Source organism: Symsagittifera roscoffensis, chromosome 6 (assembly GCF_963678635.1).
Source record: "Symsagittifera roscoffensis chromosome 6, txSymRosc1.1, whole genome shotgun sequence".
Classification (NCBI taxonomy): domain Eukaryota; kingdom Metazoa; phylum Xenacoelomorpha; order Acoela; family Convolutidae; genus Symsagittifera; species Symsagittifera roscoffensis.
This window is the reverse complement of record NC_087067.1, coordinates 34064416-34082796: the sequence shown is the minus strand read 5'-3', so window position 1 is coordinate 34082796 and position 18381 is coordinate 34064416. Positions and strand designations below refer to the sequence as shown.

At 37.3% G+C, this 18381-nt stretch overlaps 14 non-coding genes across 14 annotated transcripts; all 14 read left to right on the top strand.

Annotated features, from left to right (window-relative positions):
- Positions 1 to 505: 505 nt before the first annotated feature.
- On the top strand, positions 506 to 624 carry LOC134850082 (5S ribosomal RNA). Its single transcript, XR_010164059.1, has one exon. It is a non-coding gene; the product is annotated as a 5S ribosomal RNA (ribosomal RNA).
- Positions 625 to 1783: 1159 nt separating this feature from the next.
- Positions 1784 to 1902, top strand: LOC134849005 (5S ribosomal RNA). Its single transcript, XR_010163050.1, has one exon. It is a non-coding gene; the product is annotated as a 5S ribosomal RNA (ribosomal RNA).
- A 1159-nt stretch (positions 1903 to 3061) lies between these two features.
- On the top strand, positions 3062 to 3180 carry LOC134850081 (5S ribosomal RNA). Its single transcript, XR_010164058.1, has one exon. It is a non-coding gene; the product is annotated as a 5S ribosomal RNA (ribosomal RNA).
- Positions 3181 to 4339: 1159 nt separating this feature from the next.
- LOC134850080 (5S ribosomal RNA) lies at positions 4340 to 4458 on the top strand. Its single transcript, XR_010164057.1, has one exon. It is a non-coding gene; the product is annotated as a 5S ribosomal RNA (ribosomal RNA).
- Positions 4459 to 5617: 1159 nt separating this feature from the next.
- LOC134850079 (5S ribosomal RNA) lies at positions 5618 to 5736 on the top strand. Its single transcript, XR_010164056.1, has one exon. It is a non-coding gene; the product is annotated as a 5S ribosomal RNA (ribosomal RNA).
- Positions 5737 to 6895: 1159 nt separating this feature from the next.
- On the top strand, positions 6896 to 7014 carry LOC134850078 (5S ribosomal RNA). The gene has a single exon (XR_010164055.1). It is a non-coding gene; the product is annotated as a 5S ribosomal RNA (ribosomal RNA).
- A 1159-nt stretch (positions 7015 to 8173) lies between these two features.
- On the top strand, positions 8174 to 8292 carry LOC134850077 (5S ribosomal RNA). Its single transcript, XR_010164054.1, has one exon. It is a non-coding gene; the product is annotated as a 5S ribosomal RNA (ribosomal RNA).
- A 1159-nt stretch (positions 8293 to 9451) lies between these two features.
- Positions 9452 to 9570, top strand: LOC134850076 (5S ribosomal RNA). The gene has a single exon (XR_010164053.1). It is a non-coding gene; the product is annotated as a 5S ribosomal RNA (ribosomal RNA).
- A 1159-nt stretch (positions 9571 to 10729) lies between these two features.
- Positions 10730 to 10848, top strand: LOC134850075 (5S ribosomal RNA). Its single transcript, XR_010164052.1, has one exon. It is a non-coding gene; the product is annotated as a 5S ribosomal RNA (ribosomal RNA).
- Positions 10849 to 12007: 1159 nt separating this feature from the next.
- LOC134850073 (5S ribosomal RNA) lies at positions 12008 to 12126 on the top strand. Its single transcript, XR_010164050.1, has one exon. It is a non-coding gene; the product is annotated as a 5S ribosomal RNA (ribosomal RNA).
- Positions 12127 to 13285: 1159 nt separating this feature from the next.
- LOC134850072 (5S ribosomal RNA) lies at positions 13286 to 13404 on the top strand. The gene has a single exon (XR_010164049.1). It is a non-coding gene; the product is annotated as a 5S ribosomal RNA (ribosomal RNA).
- A 1159-nt stretch (positions 13405 to 14563) lies between these two features.
- LOC134850071 (5S ribosomal RNA) lies at positions 14564 to 14682 on the top strand. Its single transcript, XR_010164048.1, has one exon. It is a non-coding gene; the product is annotated as a 5S ribosomal RNA (ribosomal RNA).
- A 1159-nt stretch (positions 14683 to 15841) lies between these two features.
- LOC134850070 (5S ribosomal RNA) lies at positions 15842 to 15960 on the top strand. The gene has a single exon (XR_010164047.1). It is a non-coding gene; the product is annotated as a 5S ribosomal RNA (ribosomal RNA).
- Positions 15961 to 17119: 1159 nt separating this feature from the next.
- LOC134850069 (5S ribosomal RNA) lies at positions 17120 to 17238 on the top strand. The gene has a single exon (XR_010164046.1). It is a non-coding gene; the product is annotated as a 5S ribosomal RNA (ribosomal RNA).
- Positions 17239 to 18381: the final 1143 nt, after the last annotated feature.

Below are 18381 nucleotides of genomic sequence, written 5' to 3'. Positions count from 1 at the left end.
TGGACGAAAATTGGCCTAAAAGCTAACTTTTAAGTTAGTGCAATTTTTTTTCTTGCATTTTTTAAGAGAATTGGGCTGCCCTCCGCTGTCGCAGAGTGCATTCAAAGAAAACTTATCAAATAGATTTGAATACTTACCTATTTAATAAGTTTATCACAACAATTAGGCTAAAAGCAACTGACAGTATCCTGGCTGGTATCCATTCATATGCCACTTACAGTGAATGTGCGGCTATCATGCCATAAATGGTCATTCAAGGCACCTTGTACACGCTCCATAGGTTTTGACCAGCCGATTTGGCCATTTTACACATTGGGTCAAAAAAATTCCAAACAATGTCAATTTTCAAAATTTTGTTTGAAATGCATAAATTATAACGTGAGCGTGCAAAATTTTACATGGTATAAGAGCATATTTTTACTCTCGCGCGAGGGCGAGTGTTTTAAAACTAATGTACATAGACATATGCTAGTAAGGATATAAGTGAAAGCGGAGTAACTCAAATGCCTACGACCATACCATGTTGAATGCACCGGTTCTCGTCCGATCACCGAAGTTAAGCAACATTGGGCCTGGTTAGTACTTGGATGGGAGACCGCCTGGGAACACCAGGTGTTGTAGGCTTTTATTTAAAGCAAAAGTATCTCTTTTACTTTTATACGCTAAGAGTTATTGCTGTTTAAAGTTCGGTGATGTCAAAAAGTTAAGCCTAATCGAGCGTGGTGCAAAAATTTTCAATGGGTCAAATTTTGGTCAAAACAACAGAAAACCGAAAAATTTCTTTTGCAGTATCAATTTTGTGTACAATCAGCTGCTGATAGGCCAAAAATATTGGAGATAACTTTTGGGGTCTTTGAGTTATAGCCTTTTGAATTTCGGTGATGTCAAAAAGTTAAGCCCAATCGAGCCTGGTGAATTGCGCGAACGGCCATAACTTGCCCAAAAATTTTAAAATTTTCAAATTTTATTATTTGGATCATAAGATCATGGTCAAATCTTGGGGGACTGAGAAAATGAACCAATTTCGTCGGTCCAACACAAAGTTATAAGCTTTTGAAATCTCGGTGATGCCAAAAAGTTAAGCCTAATCGAGCGTGGTGCAAAAAATGAAATTTTCAAAATTTTTGGTTTTTTTCGTTGAAACATCATTTTTTTCATCTTGTTTCATAAATTATAGCTCAGGACGATTCCAACGAGCCCAAAACGACGTTTGTAGCTTAAGTGTACGTGGAGTAATCATCAGTTGAAAATTTGGGGGGACCCGAATTTCGGCCATTTTGGACGAAAATTGGCCTAAAAGCTAACTTTTAAGTTAGTGCAAATTTTTTTCTTGAATTTTTTAAGAGAATTGGGCTGCCCTCCGCTGTCGCAGAGTGCATTCAAAGAAAACTTATCAAATAGATTTGAATACTTACCTATTTAATAAGTTTATCACAACAATTAGGCTAAAAGCAACTGACAGTATCCTGGCTGGTATCCATTCATATGCCACTTACAGTGAATGTGCGGCTATCATGCCATAAATGGTCATTCAAGGCACCTTGTACACGCTCCATAGGTTTTGACCAGCCGATTTGGCCATTTAACACATTGGGCCAAAAAAATTCCAAACAATGTCAATTTTCAAAATTTTGTTTGAAATGCATAAATTATAACGTGAGCGTGCAAAATTTTACATGGTATAAGAGCATATTTTTACTCTCGCGCGAGGGCGAGTGTTTTAAAACTAATGTACATAGACATATGCTAGTAAGGATATAAGTGAAAGCGGAGTAACTCAAATGCCTACGACCATACCATGTTGAATGCACCGGTTCTCGTCCGATCACCGAAGTTAAGCAACATTGGGCCTGGTTAGTACTTGGATGGGAGACCGCCTGGGAACACCAGGTGTTGTAGACTTTTATTTAAAGCAAAAGTATCTCTTTTACTTTTATACGCTAAGAGTTATTGCTGTTTAAAGTTCGGTGATGTCAAAAAGTTAAGCCTAATCGAGCGTGGTGCAAAAATTTTCAATGGGTCAAATTTTGGTCAAAACAACAGAAAACCGAAAAATTTCTTTTGCAGTATCAATTTTGTGTACAATCAGCTGCTGATAGGCCAAAAATATTGGAGATAACTTTTGGGGTCTTTGAGTTATAGCCTTTTGAATTTCGGTGATGTCAAAAAGTTAAGCCCAATCGAGCCTGGTGAATTGCGCGAACGGCCATAACTTGCCCAAAAATTTTAAAATTTTCAAATTTTATTACTTGGATCATAAGATCATGGTCAAATCTTGGGGGACTGAGAAAATGAACCAATTTCGTCGGTCCAACACAAAGTTATAAGCTTTTGAAATCTCGGTGATGCCAAAAAGTTAAGCCTAATCGAGCGTGGTGCAAAAAATGAAATTTTCAAAATTTTTGGTTTTTTTCGTTGAAACATCATTTTTTTCATCTTGTTTCATAAATTATAGCTCAGGACGATTCCAACGAGCCCAAAACGACGTTTGTAGCTTAAGTGTACGTGGAGTAATCATCAGTTGAAAATTTGGGGGGACCCGAATTTCGGCCATTTTGGACGAAAATTGGCCTAAAAGCTAACTTTTAAGTTAGTGCAATTTTTTTTCTTGCATTTTTTAAGAGAATTGGGCTGCCCTCCGCTGTCGCAGAGTGCATTCAAAGAAAACTTATCAAATAGATTTGAATACTTACCTATTTAATAAGTTTATCACAACAATTAGGCTAAAAGCAACTGACAGTATCCTGGCTGGTATCCATTCATATGCCACTTACAGTGAATGTGCGGCTATCATGCCATAAATGGTCATTCAAGGCACCTTGTACACGCTCCATAGGTTTTGACCAGCCGATTTGGCCATTTAACACATTGGGTCAAAAAAATTCCAAACAATGTCAATTTTCAAAATTTTGTTTGAAATGCATAAATTATAACGTGAGCGTGCAAAATTTTACATGGTATAAGAGCATATTTTTACTCTCGCGCGAGGGCGAGTGTTTTAAAACTAATGTACATAGACATATGCTAGTAAGGATATAAGTGAAAGCGGAGTAACTCAAATGCCTACGACCATACCATGTTGAATGCACCGGTTCTCGTCCGATCACCGAAGTTAAGCAACATTGGGCCTGGTTAGTACTTGGATGGGAGACCGCCTGGGAACACCAGGTGTTGTAGGCTTTTATTTAAAGCAAAATTATCTCTTTTACTTTTATACGCTAAGAGTTATTGCTGTTTAAAGTTCGGTGATGTCAAAAAGTTAAGCCTAATCGAGCGTGGTGCAAAAATTTTCAATGGGTCAAATTTTGGTCAAAACAACAGAAAACCGAAAAATTTCTTTTGCAGTATCAATTTTGTGTACAATCAGCTGCTGATAGGCCAAAAATATTGGAGATAACTTTTGGGGTCTTTGAGTTATAGCCTTTTGAATTTCGGTGATGTCAAAAAGTTAAGCCCAATCGAGCCTGGTGAATTGCGCGAACGGCCATAACTTGCCCAAAAATTTTAAAATTTTCAAATTTTATTATTTGGATCATAAGATCATGGTCAAATCTTGGGGGACTGAGAAAATGAACCAATTTCGTCGGTCCAACACAAAGTTATAAGCTTTTGAAATCTCGGTGATGCCAAAAAGTTAAGCCTAATCGAGCGTGGTGCAAAAAATGAAATTTTCAAAATTTTTGGTTTTTTTCGTTGAAACATCATTTTTTTCATCTTGTTTCATAAATTATAGCTCAGGACGATTCCAACGAGCCCAAAACGACGTTTGTAGCTTAAGTGTACGTGGAGTAATCATCAGTTGAAAATTTGGGGGGACCCGAATTTCGGCCATTTTGGACGAAAATTGGCCTAAAAGCTAACTTTTAAGTTAGTGCAATTTTTTTTCTTGCATTTTTTAAGAAAATTGGGCTGCCCTCCGCTGTCGCAGAGTGCATTCAAAGAAAACTTATCAAATAGATTTGAATACTTACCTATTTAATAAGTTTATCACAACAATTAGGCTAAAAGCAACTGACAGTATCCTGGCTGGTATCCATTCATATGCCACTTACAGTGAATGTGCGGCTATCATGCCATAAATGGTCATTCAAGGCACCTTGTACACGCTCCATAGGTTTTGACCAGCCGATTTGGCCATTTAACACATTGGGCCAAAAAAATTCCAAACAATGTCAATTTTCAAAATTTTGTTTGAAATGCATAAATTATAACGTGAGCGTGCAAAATTTTACATGGTATAAGAGCATATTTTTACTCTCGCGCGAGGGCGAGTGTTTTAAAACTAATGTACATAGACATATGCTAGTAAGGATATAAGTGAAAGCGGAGTAACTCAAATGCCTACGACCATACCATGTTGAATGCACCGGTTCTCGTCCGATCACCGAAGTTAAGCAACATTGGGCCTGGTTAGTACTTGGATGGGAGACCGCCTGGGAACACCAGGTGTTGTAGGCTTTTATTTAAAGCAAAAGTATCTCTTTTACTTTTATACGCTAAGAGTTATTGCTGTTTAAAGTTCGGTGATGTCAAAAAGTTAAGCCTAATCGAGCGTGGTGCAAAAATTTTCAATGGGTCAAATTTTGGTCAAAACAACAGAAAACCGAAAAATTTCTTTTGCAGTATCAATTTTGTGTACAATCAGCTGCTGATAGGCCAAAAATATTGGAGATAACTTTTGGGGTCTTTGAGTTATAGCCTTTTGAATTTCGGTGATGTCAAAAAGTTAAGCCCAATCGAGCCTGGTGAATTGCGCGAACGGCCATAACTTGCCCAAAAATTTTAAAATTTTCAAATTTTATTATTTGGATCATAAGATCATGGTCAAATCTTGGGGGACTGAGAAAATGAACCAATTTCGTCGGTCCAACACAAAGTTATAAGCTTTTGAAATCTCGGTGATGCCAAAAAGTTAAGCCTAATCGAGCGTGGTGCAAAAAATGAAATTTTCAAAATTTTTGGTTTTTTTCGTTGAAACATCATTTTTTTCATCTTGTTTCATAAATTACAGCTCAGGACGATTCCAACGAGCCCAAAACGACGTTTGTAGCTTAAGTGTACGTGGAGTAATCATCAGTTGAAAATTTGGGGGGACCCGAATTTCGGCCATTTTGGACGAAAATTGGCCTAAAAGCTAACTTTTAAGTTAGTGCAATTTTTTTTCTTGCATTTTTTAAGAAAATTGGGCTGCCCTCCGCTGTCGCAGAGTGCATTCAAAGAAAACTTATCAAATAGATTTGAATACTTACCTATTTAATAAGTTTATCACAACAATTAGGCTAAAAGCAACTGACAGTATCCTGGCTGGTATCCATTCATATGCCACTTACAGTGAATGTGCGGCTATCATGCCATAAATGGTCATTCAAGGCACCTTGTACACGCTCCATAGGTTTTGACCAGCCGATTTGGCCATTTTACACATTGGGTCAAAAAAATTCCAAACAATGTCAATTTTCAAAATTTTGTTTGAAATGCATAAATTATAACGTGAGCGTGCAAAATTTTACATGGTATAAGAGCATATTTTTACTCTCGCGCGAGGGCGAGTGTTTTAAAACTAATGTACATAGACATATGCTAGTAAGGATATAAGTGAAAGCGGAGTAACTCAAATGCCTACGACCATACCATGTTGAATGCACCGGTTCTCGTCCGATCACCGAAGTTAAGCAACATTGGGCCTGGTTAGTACTTGGATGGGAGACCGCCTGGGAACACCAGGTGTTGTAGGCTTTTATTTAAAGCAAAAGTATCTCTTTTACTTTTATACGCTAAGAGTTATTGCTGTTTAAAGTTCGGTGATGTCAAAAAGTTAAGCCTAATCGAGCGTGGTGCAAAAATTTTCAATGGGTCAAATTTTGGTCAAAACAACAGAAAACCGAAAAATTTCTTTTGCAGTATCAATTTTGTGTACAATCAGCTGCTGATAGGCCAAAAATATTGGAGATAACTTTTGGGGTCTTTGAGTTATAGCCTTTTGAATTTCGGTGATGTCAAAAAGTTAAGCCCAATCGAGCCTGGTGAATTGCGCGAACGGCCATAACTTGCCCAAAAATTTTAAAATTTTCAAATTTTATTATTTGGATCATAAGATCATGGTCAAATCTTGGGGGACTGAGAAAATGAACCAATTTCGTCGGTCCAACACAAAGTTATAAGCTTTTGAAATCTCGGTGATGCCAAAAAGTTAAGCCTAATCGAGCGTGGTGCAAAAAATGAAATTTTCAAAATTTTTGGTTTTTTTCGTTGAAACATCATTTTTTTCATCTTGTTTCATAAATTATAGCTCAGGACGATTCCAACGAGCCCAAAACGACGTTTGTAGCTTAAGTGTACGTGGAGTAATCATCAGTTGAAAATTTGGGGGGACCCGAATTTCGGCCATTTTGGACGAAAATTGGCCTAAAAGCTAACTTTTAAGTTAGTGCAAATTTTTTTCTTGAATTTTTTAAGAGAATTGGGCTGCCCTCCGCTGTCGCAGAGTGCATTCAAAGAAAACTTATCAAATAGATTTGAATACTTACCTATTTAATAAGTTTATCACAACAATTAGGCTAAAAGCAACTGACAGTATCCTGGCTGGTATCCATTCATATGCCACTTACAGTGAATGTGCGGCTATCATGCCATAAATGGTCATTCAAGGCACCTTGTACACGCTCCATAGGTTTTGACCAGCCGATTTGGCCATTTAACACATTGGGCCAAAAAAATTCCAAACAATGTCAATTTTCAAAATTTTGTTTGAAATGCATAAATTATAACGTGAGCGTGCAAAATTTTACATGGTATAAGAGCATATTTTTACTCTCGCGCGAGGGCGAGTGTTTTAAAACTAATGTACATAGACATATGCTAGTAAGGATATAAGTGAAAGCGGAGTAACTCAAATGCCTACGACCATACCATGTTGAATGCACCGGTTCTCGTCCGATCACCGAAGTTAAGCAACATTGGGCCTGGTTAGTACTTGGATGGGAGACCGCCTGGGAACACCAGGTGTTGTAGGCTTTTATTTAAAGCAAAAGTATCTCTTTTACTTTTATACGCTAAGAGTTATTGCTGTTTAAAGTTCGGTGATGTCAAAAAGTTAAGCCTAATCGAGCGTGGTGCAAAAATTTTCAATGGGTCAAATTTTGGTCAAAACAACAGAAAACCGAAAAATTTCTTTTGCAGTATCAATTTTGTGTACAATCAGCTGCTGATAGGCCAAAAATATTGGAGATAACTTTTGGGGTCTTTGAGTTATAGCCTTTTGAATTTCGGTGATGTCAAAAAGTTAAGCCCAATCGAGCCTGGTGAATTGCGCGAACGGCCATAACTTGCCCAAAAATTTTAAAATTTTCAAATTTTATTACTTGGATCATAAGATCATGGTCAAATCTTGGGGGACTGAGAAAATGAACCAATTTCGTCGGTCCAACACAAAGTTATAAGCTTTTGAAATCTCGGTGATGCCAAAAAGTTAAGCCTAATCGAGCGTGGTGCAAAAAATGAAATTTTCAAAATTTTTGGTTTTTTTCGTTGAAACATCATTTTTTTCATCTTGTTTCATAAATTATAGCTCAGGACGATTCCAACGAGCCCAAAACGACGTTTGTAGCTTAAGTGTACGTGGAGTAATCATCAGTTGAAAATTTGGGGGGACCCGAATTTCGGCCATTTTGGACGAAAATTGGCCTAAAAGCTAACTTTTAAGTTAGTGCAATTTTTTTTCTTGCATTTTTTAAGAGAATTGGGCTGCCCTCCGCTGTCGCAGAGTGCATTCAAAGAAAACTTATCAAATAGATTTGAATACTTACCTATTTAATAAGTTTATCACAACAATTAGGCTAAAAGCAACTGACAGTATCCTGGCTGGTATCCATTCATATGCCACTTACAGTGAATGTGCGGCTATCATGCCATAAATGGTCATTCAAGGCACCTTGTACACGCTCCATAGGTTTTGACCAGCCGATTTGGCCATTTAACACATTGGGTCAAAAAAATTCCAAACAATGTCAATTTTCAAAATTTTGTTTGAAATGCATAAATTATAACGTGAGCGTGCAAAATTTTACATGGTATAAGAGCATATTTTTACTCTCGCGCGAGGGCGAGTGTTTTAAAACTAATGTACATAGACATATGCTAGTAAGGATATAAGTGAAAGCGGAGTAACTCAAATGCCTACGACCATACCATGTTGAATGCACCGGTTCTCGTCCGATCACCGAAGTTAAGCAACATTGGGCCTGGTTAGTACTTGGATGGGAGACCGCCTGGGAACACCAGGTGTTGTAGGCTTTTATTTAAAGCAAAAGTATCTCTTTTACTTTTATACGCTAAGAGTTATTGCTGTTTAAAGTTCGGTGATGTCAAAAAGTTAAGCCTAATCGAGCGTGGTGCAAAAATTTTCAATGGGTCAAATTTTGGTCAAAACAACAGAAAACCGAAAAATTTCTTTTGCAGTATCAATTTTGTGTACAATCAGCTGCTGATAGGCCAAAAATATTGGAGATAACTTTTGGGGTCTTTGAGTTATAGCCTTTTGAATTTCGGTGATGTCAAAAAGTTAAGCCCAATCGAGCCTGGTGAATTGCGCGAACGGCCATAACTTGCCCAAAAATTTTAAAATTTTCAAATTTTATTATTTGGATCATAAGATCATGGTCAAATCTTGGGGGACTGAGAAAATGAACCAATTTCGTCGGTCCAACACAAAGTTATAAGCTTTTGAAATCTCGGTGATGCCAAAAAGTTAAGCCTAATCGAGCGTGGTGCAAAAAATGAAATTTTCAAAATTTTTGGTTTTTTTCGTTGAAACATCATTTTTTTCATCTTGTTTCATAAATTATAGCTCAGGACGATTCCAACGAGCCCAAAACGACGTTTGTAGCTTAAGTGTACGTGGAGTAATCATCAGTTGAAAATTTGGGGGGACCCGAATTTCGGCCATTTTGGACGAAAATTGGCCTAAAAGCTAACTTTTAAGTTAGTGCAATTTTTTTTCTTGCATTTTTTAAGAAAATTGGGCTGCCCTCCGCTGTCGCAGAGTGCATTCAAAGAAAACTTATCAAATAGATTTGAATACTTACCTATTTAATAAGTTTATCACAACAATTAGGCTAAAAGCAACTGACAGTATCCTGGCTGGTATCCATTCATATGCCACTTACAGTGAATGTGCGGCTATCATGCCATAAATGGTCATTCAAGGCACCTTGTACACGCTCCATAGGTTTTGACCAGCCGATTTGGCCATTTAACACATTGGGTCAAAAAAATTCCAAACAATGTCAATTTTCAAAATTTTGTTTGAAATGCATAAATTATAACGTGAGCGTGCAAAATTTTACATGGTATAAGAGCATATTTTTACTCTCGCGCGAGGGCGAGTGTTTTAAAACTAATGTACATAGACATATGCTAGTAAGGATATAAGTGAAAGCGGAGTAACTCAAATGCCTACGACCATACCATGTTGAATGCACCGGTTCTCGTCCGATCACCGAAGTTAAGCAACATTGGGCCTGGTTAGTACTTGGATGGGAGACCGCCTGGGAACACCAGGTGTTGTAGGCTTTTATTTAAAGCAAAAGTATCTCTTTTACTTTTATACGCTAAGAGTTATTGCTGTTTAAAGTTCGGTGATGTCAAAAAGTTAAGCCTAATCGAGCGTGGTGCAAAAATTTTCAATGGGTCAAATTTTGGTCAAAACAACAGAAAACCGAAAAATTTCTTTTGCAGTATCAATTTTGTGTACAATCAGCTGCTGATAGGCCAAAAATATTGGAGATAACTTTTGGGGTCTTTGAGTTATAGCCTTTTGAATTTCGGTGATGTCAAAAAGTTAAGCCCAATCGAGCCTGGTGAATTGCGCGAACGGCCATAACTTGCCCAAAAATTTTAAAATTTTCAAATTTTATTATTTGGATCATAAGATCATGGTCAAATCTTGGGGGACTGAGAAAATGAACCAATTTCGTCGGTCCAACACAAAGTTATAAGCTTTTGAAATCTCGGTGATGCCAAAAAGTTAAGCCTAATCGAGCGTGGTGCAAAAAATGAAATTTTCAAAATTTTTGGTTTTTTTCGTTGAAACATCATTTTTTTCATCTTGTTTCATAAATTATAGCTCAGGACGATTCCAACGAGCCCAAAACGACGTTTGTAGCTTAAGTGTACGTGGAGTAATCATCAGTTGAAAATTTGGGGGGACCCGAATTTCGGCCATTTTGGACGAAAATTGGCCTAAAAGCTAACTTTTAAGTTAGTGCAATTTTTTTTCTTGCATTTTTTAAGAGAATTGGGCTGCCCTCCGCTGTCGCAGAGTGCATTCAAAGAAAACTTATCAAATAGATTTGAATACTTACCTATTTAATAAGTTTATCACAACAATTAGGCTAAAAGCAACTGACAGTATCCTGGCTGGTATCCATTCATATGCCACTTACAGTGAATGTGCGGCTATCATGCCATAAATGGTCATTCAAGGCACCTTGTACACGCTCCATAGGTTTTGACCAGCCGATTTGGCCATTTAACACATTGGGTCAAAAAAATTCCAAACAATGTCAATTTTCAAAATTTTGTTTGAAATGCATAAATTATAACGTGAGCGTGCAAAATTTTACATGGTATAAGAGCATATTTTTACTCTCGCGCGAGGGCGAGTGTTTTAAAACTAATGTACATAGACATATGCTAGTAAGGATATAAGTGAAAGCGGAGTAACTCAAATGCCTACGACCATACCATGTTGAATGCACCGGTTCTCGTCCGATCACCGAAGTTAAGCAACATTGGGCCTGGTTAGTACTTGGATGGGAGACCGCCTGGGAACACCAGGTGTTGTAGGCTTTTATTTAAAGCAAAAGTATCTCTTTTACTTTTATACGCTAAGAGTTATTGCTGTTTAAAGTTCGGTGATGTCAAAAAGTTAAGCCTAATCGAGCGTGGTGCAAAAATTTTCAATGGGTCAAATTTTGGTCAAAACAACAGAAAACCGAAAAATTTCTTTTGCAGTATCAATTTTGTGTACAATCAGCTGCTGATAGGCCAAAAATATTGGAGATAACTTTTGGGGTCTTTGAGTTATAGCCTTTTGAATTTCGGTGATGTCAAAAAGTTAAGCCCAATCGAGCCTGGTGAATTGCGCGAACGGCCATAACTTGCCCAAAAATTTTAAAATTTTCAAATTTTATTATTTGGATCATAAGATCATGGTCAAATCTTGGGGGACTGAGAAAATGAACCAATTTCGTCGGTCCAACACAAAGTTATAAGCTTTTGAAATCTCGGTGATGCCAAAAAGTTAAGCCTAATCGAGCGTGGTGCAAAAAATGAAATTTTCAAAATTTTTGGTTTTTTTCGTTGAAACATCATTTTTTTCATCTTGTTTCATAAATTATAGCTCAGGACGATTCCAACGAGCCCAAAACGACGTTTGTAGCTTAAGTGTACGTGGAGTAATCATCAGTTGAAAATTTGGGGGGACCCGAATTTCGGCCATTTTGGACGAAAATTGGCCTAAAAGCTAACTTTTAAGTTAGTGCAATTTTTTTTCTTGCATTTTTTAAGAAAATTGGGCTGCCCTCCGCTGTCGCAGAGTGCATTCAAAGAAAACTTATCAAATAGATTTGAATACTTACCTATTTAATAAGTTTATCACAACAATTAGGCTAAAAGCAACTGACAGTATCCTGGCTGGTATCCATTCATATGCCACTTACAGTGAATGTGCGGCTATCATGCCATAAATGGTCATTCAAGGCACCTTGTACACGCTCCATAGGTTTTGACCAGCCGATTTGGCCATTTAACACATTGGGTCAAAAAAATTCCAAACAATGTCAATTTTCAAAATTTTGTTTGAAATGCATAAATTATAACGTGAGCGTGCAAAATTTTACATGGTATAAGAGCATATTTTTACTCTCGCGCGAGGGCGAGTGTTTTAAAACTAATGTACATAGACATATGCTAGTAAGGATATAAGTGAAAGCGGAGTAACTCAAATGCCTACGACCATACCATGTTGAATGCACCGGTTCTCGTCCGATCACCGAAGTTAAGCAACATTGGGCCTGGTTAGTACTTGGATGGGAGACCGCCTGGGAACACCAGGTGTTGTAGGCTTTTATTTAAAGCAAAAGTATCTCTTTTACTTTTATACGCTAAGAGTTATTGCTGTTTAAAGTTCGGTGATGTCAAAAAGTTAAGCCTAATCGAGCGTGGTGCAAAAATTTTCAATGGGTCAAATTTTGGTCAAAACAACAGAAAACCGAAAAATTTCTTTTGCAGTATCAATTTTGTGTACAATCAGCTGCTGATAGGCCAAAAATATTGGAGATAACTTTTGGGGTCTTTGAGTTATAGCCTTTTGAATTTCGGTGATGTCAAAAAGTTAAGCCCAATCGAGCCTGGTGAATTGCGCGAACGGCCATAACTTGCCCAAAAATTTTAAAATTTTCAAATTTTATTATTTGGATCATAAGATCATGGTCAAATCTTGGGGGACTGAGAAAATGAACCAATTTCGTCGGTCCAACACAAAGTTATAAGCTTTTGAAATCTCGGTGATGCCAAAAAGTTAAGCCTAATCGAGCGTGGTGCAAAAAATGAAATTTTCAAAATTTTTGGTTTTTTTCGTTGAAACATCATTTTTTTCATCTTGTTTCATAAATTATAGCTCAGGACGATTCCAACGAGCCCAAAACGACGTTTGTAGCTTAAGTGTACGTGGAGTAATCATCAGTTGAAAATTTGGGGGGACCCGAATTTCGGCCATTTTGGACGAAAATTGGCCTAAAAGCTAACTTTTAAGTTAGTGCAATTTTTTTTCTTGCATTTTTTAAGAGAATTGGGCTGCCCTCCGCTGTCGCAGAGTGCATTCAAAGAAAACTTATCAAATAGATTTGAATACTTACCTATTTAATAAGTTTATCACAACAATTAGGCTAAAAGCAACTGACAGTATCCTGGCTGGTATCCATTCATATGCCACTTACAGTGAATGTGCGGCTATCATGCCATAAATGGTCATTCAAGGCACCTTGTACACGCTCCATAGGTTTTGACCAGCCGATTTGGCCATTTAACACATTGGGTCAAAAAAATTCCAAACAATGTCAATTTTCAAAATTTTGTTTGAAATGCATAAATTATAACGTGAGCGTGCAAAATTTTACATGGTATAAGAGCATATTTTTACTCTCGCGCGAGGGCGAGTGTTTTAAAACTAATGTACATAGACATATGCTAGTAAGGATATAAGTGAAAGCGGAGTAACTCAAATGCCTACGACCATACCATGTTGAATGCACCGGTTCTCGTCCGATCACCGAAGTTAAGCAACATTGGGCCTGGTTAGTACTTGGATGGGAGACCGCCTGGGAACACCAGGTGTTGTAGGCTTTTATTTAAAGCAAAAGTATCTCTTTTACTTTTATACGCTAAGAGTTATTGCTGTTTAAAGTTCGGTGATGTCAAAAAGTTAAGCCTAATCGAGCGTGGTGCAAAAATTTTCAATGGGTCAAATTTTGGTCAAAACAACAGAAAACCGAAAAATTTCTTTTGCAGTATCAATTTTGTGTACAATCAGCTGCTGATAGGCCAAAAATATTGGAGATAACTTTTGGGGTCTTTGAGTTATAGCCTTTTGAATTTCGGTGATGTCAAAAAGTTAAGCCCAATCGAGCCTGGTGAATTGCGCGAACGGCCATAACTTGCCCAAAAATTTTAAAATTTTCAAATTTTATTACTTGGATCATAAGATCATGGTCAAATCTTGGGGGACTGAGAAAATGAACCAATTTCGTCGGTCCAACACAAAGTTATAAGCTTTTGAAATCTCGGTGATGCCAAAAAGTTAAGCCTAATCGAGCGTGGTGCAAAAAATGAAATTTTCAAAATTTTTGGTTTTTTTCGTTGAAACATCATTTTTTTCATCTTGTTTCATAAATTACAGCTCAGGACGATTCCAACGAGCCCAAAACGACGTTTGTAGCTTAAGTGTACGTGGAGTAATCATCAGTTGAAAATTTGGGGGGACCCGAATTTCGGCCATTTTGGACGAAAATTGGCCTAAAAGCTAACTTTTAAGTTAGTGCAATTTTTTTTCTTGCATTTTTTAAGAAAATTGGGCTGCCCTCCGCTGTCGCAGAGTGCATTCAAAGAAAACTTATCAAATAGATTTGAATACTTACCTATTTAATAAGTTTATCACAACAATTAGGCTAAAAGCAACTGACAGTATCCTGGCTGGTATCCATTCATATGCCACTTACAGTGAATGTGCGGCTATCATGCCATAAATGGTCATTCAAGGCACCTTGTACACGCTCCATAGGTTTTGACCAGCCGATTTGGCCATTTAACACATTGGGTCAAAAAAATTCCAAACAATGTCAATTTTCAAAATTTTGTTTGAAATGCATAAATTATAACGTGAGCGTGCAAAATTTTACATGGTATAAGAGCATATTTTTACTCTCGCGCGAGGGCGAGTGTTTTAAAACTAATGTACATAGACATATGCTAGTAAGGATATAAGTGAAAGCGGAGTAACTCAAATGCCTACGACCATACCATGTTGAATGCACCGGTTCTCGTCCGATCACCGAAGTTAAGCAACATTGGGCCTGGTTAGTACTTGGATGGGAGACCGCCTGGGAACACCAGGTGTTGTAGGCTTTTATTTAAAGCAAAAGTATCTCTTTTACTTTTATACGCTAAGAGTTATTGCTGTTTAAAGTTCGGTGATGTCAAAAAGTTAAGCCTAATCGAGCGTGGTGCAAAAATTTTCAATGGGTCAAATTTTGGTCAAAACAACAGAAAACCGAAAAATTTCTTTTGCAGTATCAATTTTGTGTACAATCAGCTGCTGATAGGCCAAAAATATTGGAGATAACTTTTGGGGTCTTTGAGTTATAGCCTTTTGAATTTCGGTGATGTCAAAAAGTTAAGCCCAATCGAGCCTGGTGAATTGCGCGAACGGCCATAACTTGCCCAAAAATTTTAAAATTTTCAAATTTTATTACTTGGATCATAAGATCATGGTCAAATCTTGGGGGACTGAGAAAATGAACCAATTTCGTCGGTCCAACACAAAGTTATAAGCTTTTGAAATCTCGGTGATGCCAAAAAGTTAAGCCTAATCGAGCGTGGTGCAAAAAATGAAATTTTCAAAATTTTTGGTTTTTTTCGTTGAAACATCATTTTTTTCATCTTGTTTCATAAATTATAGCTCAGGACGATTCCAACGAGCCCAAAACGACGTTTGTAGCTTAAGTGTACGTGGAGTAATCATCAGTTGAAAATTTGGGGGGACCCGAATTTCGGCCATTTTGGACGAAAATTGGCCTAAAAGCTAACTTTTAAGTTAGTGCAATTTTTTTTCTTGCATTTTTTAAGAGAATTGGGCTGCCCTCCGCTGTCGCAGAGTGCATTCAAAGAAAACTTATCAAATAGATTTGAATACTTACCTATTTAATAAGTTTATCACAACAATTAGGCTAAAAGCAACTGACAGTATCCTGGCTGGTATCCATTCATATGCCACTTACAGTGAATGTGCGGCTATCATGCCATAAATGGTCATTCAAGGCACCTTGTACACGCTCCATAGGTTTTGACCAGCCGATTTGGCCATTTAACACATTGGGTCAAAAAAATTCCAAACAATGTCAATTTTCAAAATTTTGTTTGAAATGCATAAATTATAACGTGAGCGTGCAAAATTTTACATGGTATAAGAGCATATTTTTACTCTCGCGCGAGGGCGAGTGTTTTAAAACTAATGTACATAGACATATGCTAGTAAGGATATAAGTGAAAGCGGAGTAACTCAAATGCCTACGACCATACCATGTTGAATGCACCGGTTCTCGTCCGATCACCGAAGTTAAGCAACATTGGGCCTGGTTAGTACTTGGATGGGAGACCGCCTGGGAACACCAGGTGTTGTAGGCTTTTATTTAAAGCAAAAGTATCTCTTTTACTTTTATACGCTAAGAGTTATTGCTGTTTAAAGTTCGGTGATGTCAAAAAGTTAAGCCTAATCGAGCGTGGTGCAAAAATTTTCAATGGGTCAAATTTTGGTCAAAACAACAGAAAACCGAAAAATTTCTTTTGCAGTATCAATTTTGTGTACAATCAGCTGCTGATAGGCCAAAAATATTGGAGATAACTTTTGGGGTCTTTGAGTTATAGCCTTTTGAATTTCGGTGATGTCAAAAAGTTAAGCCCAATCGAGCCTGGTGAATTGCGCGAACGGCCATAACTTGCCCAAAAATTTTAAAATTTTCAAATTTTATTATTTGGATCATAAGATCATGGTCAAATCTTGGGGGACTGAGAAAATGAACCAATTTCGTCGGTCCAACACAAAGTTATAAGCTTTTGAAATCTCGGTGATGCCAAAAAGTTAAGCCTAATCGAGCGTGGTGCAAAAAATGAAATTTTCAAAATTTTTGGTTTTTTTCGTTGAAACATCATTTTTTTCATCTTGTTTCATAAATTATAGCTCAGGACGATTCCAACGAGCCCAAAACGACGTTTGTAGCTTAAGTGTACGTGGAGTAATCATCAGTTGAAAATTTGGGGGGACCCGAATTTCGGCCATTTTGGACGAAAATTGGCCTAAAAGCTAACTTTTAAGTTAGTGCAATTTTTTTTCTTGCATTTTTTAAGAGAATTGGGCTGCCCTCCGCTGTCGCAGAGTGCATTCAAAGAAAACTTATCAAATAGATTTGAATACTTACCTATTTAATAAGTTTATCACAACAATTAGGCTAAAAGCAACTGACAGTATCCTGGCTGGTATCCATTCATATGCCACTTACAGTGAATGTGCGGCTATCATGCCATAAATGGTCATTCAAGGCACCTTGTACACGCTCCATAGGTTTTGACCAGCCGATTTGGCCATTTAACACATTGGGTCAAAAAAATTCCAAACAATGTCAATTTTCAAAATTTTGTTTGAAATGCATAAATTATAACGTGAGCGTGCAAAATTTTACATGGTATAAGAGCATATTTTTACTCTCGCGCGAGGGCGAGTGTTTTAAAACTAATGTACATAGACATATGCTAGTAAGGATATAAGTGAAAGCGGAGTAACTCAAATGCCTACGACCATACCATGTTGAATGCACCGGTTCTCGTCCGATCACCGAAGTTAAGCAACATTGGGCCTGGTTAGTACTTGGATGGGAGACCGCCTGGGAACACCAGGTGTTGTAGGCTTTTATTTAAAGCAAAAGTATCTCTTTTACTTTTATACGCTAAGAGTTATTGCTGTTTAAAGTTCGGTGATGTCAAAAAGTTAAGCCTAATCGAGCGTGGTGCAAAAATTTTCAATGGGTCAAATTTTGGTCAAAACAACAGAAAACCGAAAAATTTCTTTTGCAGTATCAATTTTGTGTACAATCAGCTGCTGATAGGCCAAAAATATTGGAGATAACTTTTGGGGTCTTTGAGTTATAGCCTTTTGAATTTCGGTGATGTCAAAAAGTTAAGCCCAATCGAGCCTGGTGAATTGCGCGAACGGCCATAACTTGCCCAAAAATTTTAAAATTTTCAAATTTTATTACTTGGATCATAAGATCATGGTCAAATCTTGGGGGACTGAGAAAATGAACCAATTTCGTCGGTCCAACACAAAGTTATAAGCTTTTGAAATCTCGGTGATGCCAAAAAGTTAAGCCTAATCGAGCGTGGTGCAAAAAATGAAATTTTCAAAATTTTTGGTTTTTTTCGTTGAAACATCATTTTTTTCATCTTGTTTCATAAATTATAGCTCAGGACGATTCCAACGAGCCCAAAACGACGTTTGTAGCTTAAGTGTACGTGGAGTAATCATCAGTTGAAAATTTGGGGGGACCCGAATTTCGGCCATTTTGGACGAAAATTGGCCTAAAAGCTAACTTTTAAGTTAGTGCAATTTTTTTTTTTCTTGCATTTTTTAAGAGAATTGGGCTGCCCTCCGCTGTCGCAGAGTGCATTCAAAGAAAACTTATCAAATAGATTTGAATACTTACCTATTTAATAAGTTTATCACAACAATTAGGCTAAAAGCAACTGACAGTATCCTGGCTGGTATCCATTCATATGCCACTTACAGTGAATGTGCGGCTATCATGCCATAAATGGTCATTCAAGGCACCTTGTACACGCTCCATAGGTTTTGACCAGCCGATTTGGCCATTTAACACATTGGGTCAAAAAAATTCCAAACAATGTCAATTTTCAAAATTTTGTTTGAAATGCATAAATTATAACGTGAGCGTGCAAAATTTTACATGGTATAAGAGCATATTTTTACTCTCGCGCGAGGGCGAGTGTTTTAAAACTAATGTACATAGACATATGCTAGTAAGGATATAAGTG